This window comes from Mus caroli, unplaced genomic scaffold (assembly GCF_978045245.1).
Source record: "Mus caroli unplaced genomic scaffold, Mus_caroli_1 scaffold_17, whole genome shotgun sequence".
NCBI classification, from domain to species: Eukaryota; Metazoa; Chordata; class Mammalia; order Rodentia; family Muridae; genus Mus; species Mus caroli.
In genome coordinates, this window is record NW_028227272.1 from 5,506,284 (window position 1) to 5,519,519 (window position 13,236).

The 13,236-nt window shown below is 44.4% G+C and overlaps 1 non-coding gene across 1 annotated transcript; it reads right to left on the reverse strand.

Moving 5' to 3' along the window:
* Positions 1-3,350: 3,350 nt before the first annotated feature.
* Positions 3,351-3,457, reverse strand: LOC115029679 (U6 spliceosomal RNA). Its single transcript, XR_003835228.2, has one exon. It is a non-coding gene; the product is annotated as a U6 spliceosomal RNA (small nuclear RNA).
* Between the last annotated feature and the right edge of the window lie 9,779 nt (positions 3,458-13,236).

Below are 13,236 nucleotides of genomic sequence, written 5' to 3' on the forward strand. Positions count from 1 at the left end.
ATCACTGAAGCTCTTAATGAAATACCTTGAATGGCTGTTACGATGAACATCTTGTTATCTTAGGGTAGCTCATCCTCACCCACAACTGCCTGGGAGCCAAGGGCCGGAAAAAGTATTTGTGGTTTTTTTTTAATATATATTTTTTATTAAGATATGACACTTAATCGTTTCTGTTTGGGCTCGGGAGTGCGGATGACCTTTCTGGCTTTAACTGAGTCTGTTATGTATTGTAAGAGTAGCAGAGAGACTCTGCCTCACATTTTTAGAAGCCCTAGCAAGTGCCATCCACAGCCTGCCTGTTGTCTCCCTGGGCCCAGATCTGGGCTGGACTTTCCCTGCTGACCTATGTGGGGAGGAGACACTCATTTCTTTAGTGACGCCAAAACCTTAGCCCCTGTATCTGTCCATATGACCTTAGGAAATAGGATTCTGGCAGATGGCCAGCTTGAGATGAGGTCATGGTTTTTGTAGGGGCAGTTTGGACACAGAAATGAATACTTCCTCCATCAGGAATAATGCTATCTGAAGATGAAGGCAGAGGTGGGGGTGATGTCTCAATAAGCCCAGGAATAGCCTTGACTGCTGTGCTGGCTAGACTTATGCCGACTTGACGAAGAATGTAGTCATTTAAGAGGACAGAACCTCAGTTAAGAAAATGCATTCATAAGATCTGGCTGTGAGCCGGGCACGGTGGCGCACGTCTTTAATCCCAGCACTTGGGAGGCAGAGGCAGGCGGATTTCTGAGTTTGAGGTCAGCCTGGTCTACAAAGTGAGTTCCAGGACAGCCAGGGCTATACAGAGAAACCCTGTCTCGAAAAAACCAAACCAAACCAAACCAAACCAAACCAAACCAAACCAAACCAAACCAAACCAAACCAAACCAAACTAAACCAAACCAAACAAAAAAAGATCTGGCTGTGGGCCAGCCTGTAAAGCATTTCTTAGTGATTGATGGGAGAGGGCCATCCCTGTGGGTGGGGCCATCCCTGGGCTCTTTTTCTAAGAAAACAGGCGGAGTAAGCCATGTGGAGCAGGACCAATAACCATCACCCCTCCTTGGCCTCTGCATCAGCTCCTGCCTCCCGGTTTCTGCCATGGCTTACTTCAGTGATGCACTATAATGTGCAAGTTTAATCCTGATAAACCTTTTCTTCCCCAACTTGATTTTTGGTCATTGTGTTTCATTGTAGCAATAGAGACCCTAACTAAGATACCTGCCAAGTCGTTAGAAGCCAGAAGAGAGGCACAGGAAGGATTTCCAGCCTTAGTCTTGGAGACCCAGCTTCTAGAGTTTCAAGCCATCATAGTACTATGTATGTTAGCTCTGGAAAGTCACTGTGGTGTGGGCTGGCTAGTTTTATGTCAACTTAACAAACTAGAGTCATGTTAGAAGGGGGAACCTCACATGAGAAAATGCCCCCACTTAGCCTGGAGACAAGGCTGTGGTACATTCTTGATTAATGATTGATGTGGGAGGCCACTCACTGTAAGCACCCTGGGCTGGTATCGGATTCTATAAGGAAGCAGGCTGAGTTAGGCACCATGGGCAAGCCAGTGAGCAGCACCCTCCATGGCCTCTGCATCAGCTCCTGCCTCCATGGCCTCTGCATCAGCTCCTGCCTCCAGGCTCCTCCATCAGCTCCTGCCTCGAGGCTCCTGCCTCGAACTCCCGTCCTGACTCCCCTGGATGATGAAATAAGCCTTTCCCCCACTGAGTTGACTTGACCATGGTGTTTTATCACAGCAACAGAATCCTTAACTAAGACAAAGGTAATGCCTTCCATCTACTCCTGGGTCATCCTCCTCCAGCAGCTAAGCGTGGTTCCTGGGTCATTCCCAGGATTCCTAGTCTTTCAAGGAGGGTCTATGCTATTTGGTCTTCCTCATACAATCTCTCTTTAAAAAAATACTTATGTATCTTTATTTATGATTATAGGTGTTTTGCATGCACGTATGCCTGTGCACCACATGAGAATCTGTCTGCAAAACAACTACAGGGTTGACAACCTACATAAAGATGAGAAGTGTGACTGCCTCCTCTGAGTGGTCCTCTGATTGCAACATATGTACCATTGTCTTAAGGGTCACTGTTCTATTGCGGTGAGGATGTGTCGAGACCAAGGAAGCTTTTAAAAGGAAGCATGTAATTGGGAGCTTGCTTACAGTTTCAGAAGGTTTGTCCATGACCATGATCATCACGGCAGGAAGTGGGGGCAGGCAGGCTGAGAATCATGGTGCAGGAGCAGCAGGGAGACAGAGAGAGAGAGAGAGAGAGAGAGAGAGAGAGAGAGAGAGAGAGAGAGAGAGAGAGAGAAAGAAGAAGAAGAAGAAGAAGAAGGAGGAGGAGGGGGAGGAGGAGGAGGAGGAGGAGGAGGGAGGGAGGAGAGGAAGAAGTGGGAAGGAAGAGAGGAGAGAGAGACTGGGCCTGGTGTGGGCTTTTGAAACTTCAGAGCCCACCCACAGTGACACATTTCCTCCAACAAAGCCACACCTCCTAATCCTTTCCAAACAGTTCCACCAAATGGGACAAAGAATTCAAAACCAGGGGCTGGAGAGATGGCTCAATGGTTAAGAGCACTGACTGCCCTTCCAGAGGTCCTGAGTTCAATTCCCAGCAACCATCTGTAATGGGATCCGATACCCTCTTCTGGTGTTTCTGAACACAGTGACAGTGTACTCATATACATAAAATAAATAATTCTAAAAGAAAAAAAAGTCTGGAAATAAAAAGAATTAAAAAACATATGAAGTCTATGGGGGAACCATTCTCATTTGAACCACTTCAGTCATATACACAATACTGAATGAAATAGAATCTTAACGAGTAATACCTAACAACATCAACGTTTCCCTCTCTCTTTTTCTCTCAATGGCATTTTCCTTTGTTTACTGTCACATTGTTGACTGTGTGTATGGGTAGATCACAAGTAGCAATTTAGGTGGGTATTGTCATGGATAGTTATAGCTGTAGGCATACATTTATGCAGATATATACCTAAAAACACATTCCTAGATAGATGGAGTTGTGAAAGATGTATTTTTGGCTACAGACTGAGATATAGCCACATAGCTATATGTATGGGCTATGGATAGTGTATGTATGGTTTTCTTTTGGGGTAAGTTTATATCCAGGCTGGTCTTGAACTCATTACACAGCCAAGATTGGCCTTGGAGATTTTTTTTTTTTTGGTTATAACCTCTTTTTTTTTTATTACGTATTTTCCTCAATTACATTTCCAATGCTATCCCAAAAGTCCCCTATACCCTCCCCCCTACTTCCCTACCCACCCATTCCGATTTTTTGGCCCTGGCGTTCCCCTGTACTGGGGCATATAAAGTTTGCATGTCCAAAAATATGGAATGCTTCACAAATTTGCGTGTCATCCTTGTGTAGGGCCCATGCTAATCTTCTCTGTATCGTTCCAATTTTAGTATATGTGCTGCCAAAGCGAGCACGGCCTTGGACATTTTAATTCTCCTGTCTCAGCCTACAGAGTGCTGGGATTTCTGGTGTGTGTACCCTGACAGGTTAAGTTGTTTTTGTTTACTTATTTGTTTTAAATTATTGAACGTTTTAAATATTTAGTTATTTCATGTATGGGAAAATGTTTTTGATGTTGTTGTTGCTGGTTTTTATTTTTATTTTTTTGAGTTGGGGTCTCAATATGTAGTTCTAGCTATGAGAACTGGCTATGTACCCCTGCTTGCCTTTGTTTCCTGAGTGCTGGGATTAAAGGCACACCCACCATGCCAGGCAATGTACATGTATGAATGTCAAGGAACAACTTTCTGTCGTCTGTTCTCTCCACCATGGGTTCTGGGGACTGAACTCAGGCTGTCAGGCTTGGCAGCAAGCTCCTTTATCCCCTGAGCCACCTTGTCCCCACTTTTTAGTATTTTTTAAAATGTAAGTTTTTAAAACATATCTCAGTGCAGTGACATTAGTAAGGAACAGATAAAGCAAAAGATGAGCTGAAGGAAGAACATAGGGAAGACTTTTTAACATTTATTTGCTGTGTATGTATGTATGTATGTATGTATGTATGTATGCATGCATGTAACACACACCACGGCACTTGTGTGGTACTCAGAGAACAGCTTGCAGGAGTTGGTCCTCTCTTTCCACTGTGTGGGGTTGGGGAATTGAACTCAGGTTGTGGTGTTCGACAGCAAGCACACTTCCCTCCTGCTGACCCTATTTGTTTGTTTGAGGCTGTCTCATGCAGCCAAGGCTGGCCTTGAACTATGTAGCTGTGGATAGTTTTGAACACCTGATCTTCTGCCTCCACCTCCCAACTGTTGGACTCACAAGCATTCCCCACTGAGTATTTTTAAACACAGATATCACTTTGAGGTTGAACATGCTGGTGCTTAGCGGTAATCCTAGCACTTGGGAGGTGGAGACAGATGTGTATGGAGGTCAGAGGTCACTGTCTGTCTCTTTCTCTGCCCCTCGCTGTTTGCAGGCTTGCAAGGAGGCTAAAGATCAGCATTCTGGTGTCTTCCGCAATCACTCTCCACACTGATTTTGACTCAGAGTCTCTCAGAAAACCTGGAGCTCACTGCTTGCCCAGACTGTTTGGTCAGTGAGCTCAAGGTTCTACCTGTTTCTTGCCACACCCCAGGGCTGGGCTTACTGGTGCACCTGGCTTTTGTGGGCCCTGGGGATTTGAACTCAAGTCCACACGCTTATGTGGCAAGCACTTCGATCCACTGAACCACTGGCCCAGCTCCTACACTTAACGCTTTATGTATCTGTGGGTGCATTTCTGCAGCTCTGACTTCTGGAAGCAGAATCTCTGAGTTAAATGGGAAGCAGGCTTCACACTTAGAGTGGGGGTCTGCCATGCCCTCCACAGAGGCTGAACCAGTTTATATACTCCCAGAGCCCTTTCATTTGAATATTAAGGAGGCCTGCGCCCTGATTTTTGTCCTCTAAGCTGGCAGAAGTGGGACAGATCTGTTACATGTAAATAGGTTACAAGGCAGCAAGCAGGTCTGAACTGGCTCCCACCGGGCAGCATGTTGCTGCTTGTTTTCCAGCCTAGGTACTTGGAAGGGAAAACAAACTGTTTCTTCTCTTCTCTTCTCTTCTCTTCTCTTCTCTTCTCTTCTCTTCTCTTCTCTTCTCTTCTCTTCTCTTCTCTTCTCTTCTCTTCTCTTCTCTTCTTTTTTTCTTTTCTCTTTTCTCTTCTCTTCTTGTTAATTAATACTCTGATGAGCCTTAGCTACTGGGGACCCCCTGAGTGGACCCCGTGGAGCCAGCACACTGGGCTCTTCCTGCACACAAAGGAGAGGCAATGACCCCGGGTAGTCCAACTGGTCAGTTTTTATACAGTTTTCAGGGGTAGAATAGAGCAGCAACCACAATGTGATTGGCAGAACAGTGTGACTTTTTTTTTTTTTTTTTTTTTTAGCTGTCTTCAGATCTCATTATGGATGGTTGTGTAGCTGGGATTTGAACTTAGGACCTTCGGAAAAGCAGTCAGTGCTCTTAGTAGCTGAGCCATCTCTCCTGTCCCCAGTGTGACGTTTAAACGGATTGGTCCTGGGGTAAAGAGGTAGCAAGGGCTTCCCTTATCTGCTGTTGGCCAGCAGCGGGTCTGCCCCCTGTGGTCTTTCTGAGGAATGTAATCAGCCTCTCCCTGCTGGAGGGGAGGGGTGCCTGTGTGCCCTGTGACTTCGCTCTTCCAGGAGGGGAGGGGCCTTCATGTTCTGGGGCCTGGTGGAATTTTCCAAAGGCTCTGAGCTGACCTCTCTCCCTCCCCTCCCCTCCCTCTCCTCCACCCTCGCTTCCCCCTCCCCTCTCCTCTTGCTTTTTTGTGCATTTTTGTCTAGACAGGGTTTCTCTGTGGAACAGCCTTGGCTGTCCTGGAACTAATTCTGAAGACCAGGCTGGCCCCAAAACTCACAGAGATCCCCCTGCCTCTGCCTCCTGTGTGTGCCACCACTGCCTGCACAAACTGTCCCTTGGAAACATTGTAGAAATGAACATTTCTCAGCTGGACACAGGATGGCCCCTTCTCTTCTGGTGACTTAGGAGCTCCTGGGGTTTTTCTTCTATCCAGAACACGTGACCATCCTAGAAGGTGGGGTGATGTACACACAAGAAGCTTGGGCCTTAACGTTTTTTAAAGTTATTTTTATTTTATGCATATGCATATGCACATGCACATACATGCCTATACAGGCACCACTGTGTACCTGGTGTCTGCAGCAGTCAGAAGAGGGCCCCTAAAATTAGAATTACAGATTGTTGTGAGTCAACATGTGGGTGCTGGGAACTGAATCTAGGTCCTCTTCAAGAACACATATGCTCTCAATTGCTGAGCCATCTCTCCAGTCCTCATCCTAATTTTTTCATTACAGATAGTTGTGAGCCACCATGTGGTTGCTGGGAATTGAACTAGAAGAGCAGTGAGTGCTCTTAACCACTGAGCCATATCTCCAGCCTTCCATCCCAATTTTTAATTACATTTCTTGCATGCATACAGTGCCTGTGAGTGTACCTGTAGATACACTCATGCCGGTAGGTCATGAGTGTGGAAATCAGGAACCATGTGGGGGTTGGTTTTCTCTTTCTCCCCCGTGGGGCTCGAATCTAACTCAGGCTGACTGGCTTGGAGGCAAGCACCTTTCCCCATGGAGCCACTCGACTGGCCCTGACAGTCCCTCACTGACCTGCAGCTCCCTGAGTAGGTTAGGTTGGCAAAGATCCAGCTTTGCAGTGCTGGCTTATAAGCATGTGTCACCACACCCAGCTTTTATGTGTGTTCTGCGGTTCAAGGTCAGGTCTTCATGCTTGCAAAGGAAACACTCTGTCCAGTGACCTCTCTCCTCAGCCCCCGTCTTAATTTTTGTTTTTCAGATTGTGTCTCATGCAGTCCAGACTGGTCTCACATTTGCTGTGTAGCCAAGGATGGCCTTGAACTTCTGACCCTTCTCCCTCTGGGGTTAGATGCCTAGTGTCCAATATCATTTATTTTATTTATTTATTATCAATTATATATATGTTATTTTATATAATGTATAAACACACATTTATTATATAAGTGACACATAAAATATTATGTAAAAATATATTATTTTATGAGTACAGGCACATGCATGCCACATGTGAGATCAGAGGTCAACCTATAGGAGTTGGTTTTCTCCTTCCACAGCCTGAAGCTGCCTCAGTGGGTGTGATAACTCCATGCCCTTTACCTCCAAGTGTGAGGGTGTTTTGTTACTGACTGATACACTGATTTTTTTTCCTCCTGGGTTTTCATTAATCATCTGCATGTGTCTGTTATCACTCATATGAGGAAAGATTAAATGGTCTGTTTACTTCTCTAACAGTTTTACTAGGTTTTATGTTCAAACTGGGCAAAAACCACAGGCATTTGTCACATGGCAACAAGGAGGCTTTCTGAGAAGTGTACTTCAGGGTGATTTGTCATTGTGCAAGCATCATGGTGCTCACACAGATGTAGATGGGTCTAAGCCAACCATTGGGTGTGGCTTCATCTCTTTATTTATTTTTGATTTTTGGAACAGTGGTCCTCTGTGTAGCGTTGCTGTCCTCGAACTCACTCTGTAGACTAGGTTGGCCTCAAACTCCCAGAGCTCTGCCTGCCTCTGCCTCCTGAGTGCTGCGATCAAAGGCGTGTGCCACCACTGCCTGGCACTCACTTACTCATTTTTGACACGTGACTTTGAGTTCACTATGCAGCAGAAGACCACCTTGAACTTCTGACCATCCTGCCTCCAGCTCCTGAGTGTTGGCATTTGGTTTATGTGCGGCTGGGATGGGATCCATAGCCTCTGGCATGCTAGAGAAACATTTAACCAACTGAGCCACAAGACCAGCCTCTTGCTGTAGCCTCTTGTCATTAGGAGACATGGTAAGCATGAGACATGAGAGCCTGTGGTCAGCAGGGCACAGTTTTAGAGCAAACTATTTTTATGACAAAAAATTAAAATTGTAGCATGGTGAATATATAAATAAAACCATGACCAGTCTTTATCACTACCATTATAAACTATTATGGACTGTGCATAATTGTATTCTATCTATCTATCTATCTATCTATCTATCTATCTATCTATCTATCCATCTACCCACCCATCCACCCACCCATCCATCCATCTATCTATCTTCTATCTTGTGTGGTGTATGTCTATGTGTATGGAAGCCAGAGGTTAACGTTTGGTGTCTTCCACTATCATTCTCTGCCTTATTACTAATTAATTTTTCTGGGGCGACTGGCTTTCTCGCTGAACTGTAACTCACCACTTTAGTGAGCCTGCCTGTCTCACAGGCCCCATACACACACACACACACACACACACACACACACACACACACAAAGAGGGTCTCAAACTCAGGAAGCTACTGAGTACTGGAATTGTAAGCTGTGTCCTGTCACCAAGCTTTTGTGTCTCAGATATTTTTAAACAATTTCAGCAGGTTGGCTTGTATCAGTGTCACTACAGACATAGTATGTGGTGCTATGACGGTGAGATAGCTCCCATGTCACTGGGTGATAAGAATTTTTCAGCTTCATTTTAATTTTTTTTTGAGACAGGGTCTCATGTAGCCCGTGAGAGCCTCTAGGTCGCTGAGAATGTTGATGAACTTCTGACCCCCCCTTTTATCTCCTCAGTGCTGATGGTGCTTGTGTGAGCCATCATGTCTGGTTTTGTCAGGCTGCTGAACGAACCCAGTGCTATGTATGTACCAGGAAGGCAGGCTCTCCATTCACCAGGCTATTGATGTACCTCCAGCCCCCATTTTAACCTTTAAGGGCAAAGATTATGTGTGTGCAGCTGTCTGCCATGTATGCTCAGCATCTTCATTTCTCCCGATGTAGTACTGGAATAAATAAGGTACTTGTTGAGGATGGAAGAAAGCAAGAATTAGGGGCTGCAAAGAAATAGAAGCAGTCATTAATAGTCTCCCAACCAAAAAAAGCCCAGGACCAGATGGGTTTAGTGCAGAGTTTTTTTTTTTTTTTTTTTAATATTTTTATTACATATTTTCCTCAATTACATTTCCAATACTATCCCAAAAGTCCCCCATAGCGCCCCCCACTTCCCTACCCACCCATTCCCATTCTTTTGGCCCTGGCATTCCCCTATATTGGGGCATATAAAGTTTGCAAGTCCAATGGGCCTCTCTTTCCATTGATGGCCGACTAGGCCATCTTTCGATACATATGCAGCTAGAGACAAGAGCTCCAGGGTTCTGGTTAGTACATCATGTTGTTCCAACAATAGGGTTGCAGATCCCTTTAGCTCCTTGGGTACTTTCTCTAGCTTCTCCATTGGGAGCCCTGTGATACATCCAATAGCTGACTGTGAACATCCACTCCTGTGTTTGCTAGGCCCCGGCTAGTGCAGAGTTCTATCAGACCTTCAAAGAAGATCTAATCCCAGTTCTTCACAAACTATTCCACAAAATAGAAACAGAAGGTACTCTACCCAACTCATTCTATGAAGCCACAATTACTCTGATACCTAAACCACAAAAAGACCCCACAAAGATAGAGAACTTCAGACCAATATCCCTTATGAATATTGATGTAAAAATCCTCAATAAAGTTCTTGCTAACCGAATCCAAGAACACATCAAAACAATCATCCATCCTGACCAAGTAGGTTTCATCCCAGGAATGCAGGGATGGTTCAATATATGGAAATCCATCAACGTAATCCAGTATATAAACAAACTCAAAGACAAAAACCACATGATCATCTCGTTAGATGCTGAGAAAGCATTTGACAAAATCCAACACCCATTCATGATAAAAGTCTTGGAAAGATCAGGAATTCAAGGCCCATACCTAACCATGATAAAAGCAATCTACAGCAAACCAGTAGCCAGCATCAAAGTAAATGGTGAGAAGCTTGAAGCAATCCCACTAAAATCAGGGACTAGACAAGGCTGTCCACTCTCTCCCTACCTATTCAACATTGTATTTGAAGTCCTAGCCAGAGCAATTAGACAACAAAAGGAGATCAAGAGGATACAAATTGGAAAGGAAGAAGTCAAAATATCACTTTTTGCAGACGATATGATAGTATATATACGTGACCCTAAAAATTCCACCAGAGAACTCCTAAGCCTGATAAACAGCTTCAATGAAGTAGCTGGATATAAAATTAACTCAAACAAGTCAATGGCCTTTCTCTATACAAAGGATAAACAGGCTGAGAAAGAAATTAGGGAAACAACACCCTTCTCAATAGCCACAAATAATATAAAATACCTAGGTGTGAGTCTAACTAAGGAAGTGAAAGATCTGTATGACAAGAACTTCATGTCTCTGAAGAAAGAAATTATAGAAGATCTCAGAAGATGGAAAGATCTCCCATGCTCATGGATTGGCAGGATCAACATTGTAAAAATGGCTATCTTGCCAAAAGCAATCTACAGATTCAATGCAATCCCCATCAAAATTCCAACTCAATTCTTCAAGGAATTAGAAGGGGCAATTGGCAGATTCATCTGGAATAACAAAAAACCTAGGATAGCAAAAACTCTTCTCAAGGATAAAAGAACCTCTGGTGGAATCACCATGCCTGACATAAAGCTGTACTACAGAGCAATTGTGATAAAAACTGCATGGTACTGGTATAGTGACAGACAAGTAGACCAATGGAATAGAATTGAAGACCCAGAGATGAACCCACACACCTATGGTCACTTGATCTTTGACAAGGGAGCTAAAACCATCCAGTGGAAAAAAGACAGCATTTTCAACAAATGGTGCTGGCACAACTGGCTGTTATCATGTAGAAAATTGTGAATTGATCCATTACTATCTCCTTGTACTAAGGTCAAATCTAAGTGGATTAAGGAACTCCACATAAAACCAGAGACACTGAAACTTATAGAGGAGAAAGTAGGGAAATGCCTCGAAGATATGGGTACAGGGGAAAAATTCCTGAATAGAACAGCAATGGCTTGTGCTGTAAGATCGAGAATTGACAAATGGGACCTCATAAAATTGCAAAGCTTCTGCAAGGCAAAAGACACCATCAATAAGACAAAAAGACCACCAACAGATTGGGAAAGGATCTTTACCTATCCTAAATCGGATAGGGGACTAATATCCAATATATATAAAGAACTCAAGAAGGTGGACTCCATAAAATCAAATAACCTCGTTAAAAATGGGGCTCAGAACTGAACAAAGAATTCTCACCCGAGGAATACCGAATGGCAGAAAAGCACCTGAAAAAATGTTCAATCATCAGGGAAATGCAAATCAAAACAACCCTGAGATTCCACCTCACACCAGTCAGAATGGCTAAGATGAAAAATTCAGGTGATAGCAGATGCTGGCGAGGATGTGGAGAAAGAGGAACGCTCCTCCATTGTTGGTGGGATTGCAAGCTTGTACAACCACTCTGGAAATCAGTCTGGCGGTTCCTCAGAAAATTGGACATAGTACTACCGGAGGATCCAGCAATACCTCTCCTGGGCATATATCCAGAAGATGTCCCAACCGGTAAAAAGGACACATGCTCCACTATGTTCATAGCAGCCTTATTTATAATAGCCAGAAGCTGGAAAGAACCCAGATGCCCCTCAACAGAGGAATGGATACAGAAAATGTGGTACATTTACACAATGGAGTACTACTCAGCTATTAAAAAGAATGAATTTATGAAATTCCTAGGCAAATGGATGGATCTGGAGGGCATCATCCTGAGTGAGGTAACCCAATCACAAAGGAACTCCCACAATATGTACTCACTGATAAGTGGATATTAGCCCAGAAACTTAGGATACCCAAGATATAAGATACAATTTGCTAAACGCATTAAACTCAAGAGAACGAAGACCAAAGTGTGGACACTTTGCCCCTTCTTAGAATAGGGAACAAAACACCCATGGAAGGAGTTACAGAGACAAAATTTGGAAGTGTGACGAAAGGATGGACCATCTAGTGATTGCCATATCCAGAGATCCATCCCATGATCAGCTTCCAAACGCTGACACCATTGCATACACTAGCAAGATTTTGCTTAAAGGACCCAGATATAGCTGTCTCTTGTGAGACTATGACCGGGTCTAGCAAACACAGAAGTGGATGCTCACAGTCAGCTATTGGATGGATCACAGGGCCCCCAATGGAGGAGCTAGAGAAAGCACCCAAGGAACTAAAGGGAACTGCAACCCTATAGGTGGAACAACAATATGAACTAACCAGTACCCCGGAGCTCTTGTCTCTAGCTGCATATGTATCAAAAGATGGCCTATTAGGCCATCACTTGAAAGAGAGGCCCATTGGACTTGCAAACTTTATATGCCCCAGTACAGGGGAACGCCAGGGCCAAAAAGGGGGAGTGGTGGGTAGGGGAGTGGGGGTGGGTGGGTATGGGGGACTTTTGGTATAGCATTGGAAATGTAAATGAGCTAAATACCTAATAAAAAATGGAAAAAAAAAAAGAATTAGGGGCTGGAGATGGCTCAGCGGTTAAGAGCACTGGCTGTTCTTCCAGAGGTCCTGAGTTCAATTCCCAGCAACCACTTAGTGGCTTGCAACCATCTGTAATGGAATCTGATGTCTTCTTCTGGGGTGTCTGAATACAGCTACAGTGTACTCATATAAATAAAATAAATCTTAAAATAAAAACAAGAATGAATGAACAAATTAATTTAGGTTCTTTTAGTTCCTCTGCTGTCCTTGGGTCTGCTCCATGAAATCTTCTTTCTTTCTTCTTTTAGATTTATTTCTCTTTGTTTTAGGTGTCTGAATGTTTTGTCTACATGCATGTATGTGCTCCACGTGTGTGTATCAGTTCGATGCCCTGGATTGAGAGGCACCATGCAGATGCTGGGAATTAAGCCAAGGTCCTCTGCAAGAGCAACAAGTGTCCTTAACTATCTACTCATCTTTCCAGTCCTGTGGGGCCAGGAAGCCATGGGACTGGGAGGAGCAGGCCTGGAGCAAGTCTTGGCATGCTCAAACCCCAGAAATCTGGTCCTGAGATTGGCAGGAGTTGGATGGCTCCCTCTCCTGCCACAAGCCTGCATGTTCCAGTGCAAGAAGCCCTATGCCCCTGACCCTTGCCTTGCCAGAGGAGGTCATGTAGGCAGTTAAACTTCCTTTCTCCTTATGAGGTCCCGTCTAGCAGCACCTGGGATTCCTCCTCATGCAAATGAGACATCCCCAGCACCTGGCCCTGGCCAGTTATACACACTCACCCCAATAGTGATAGCCCCTATTCACTTCCCCAAA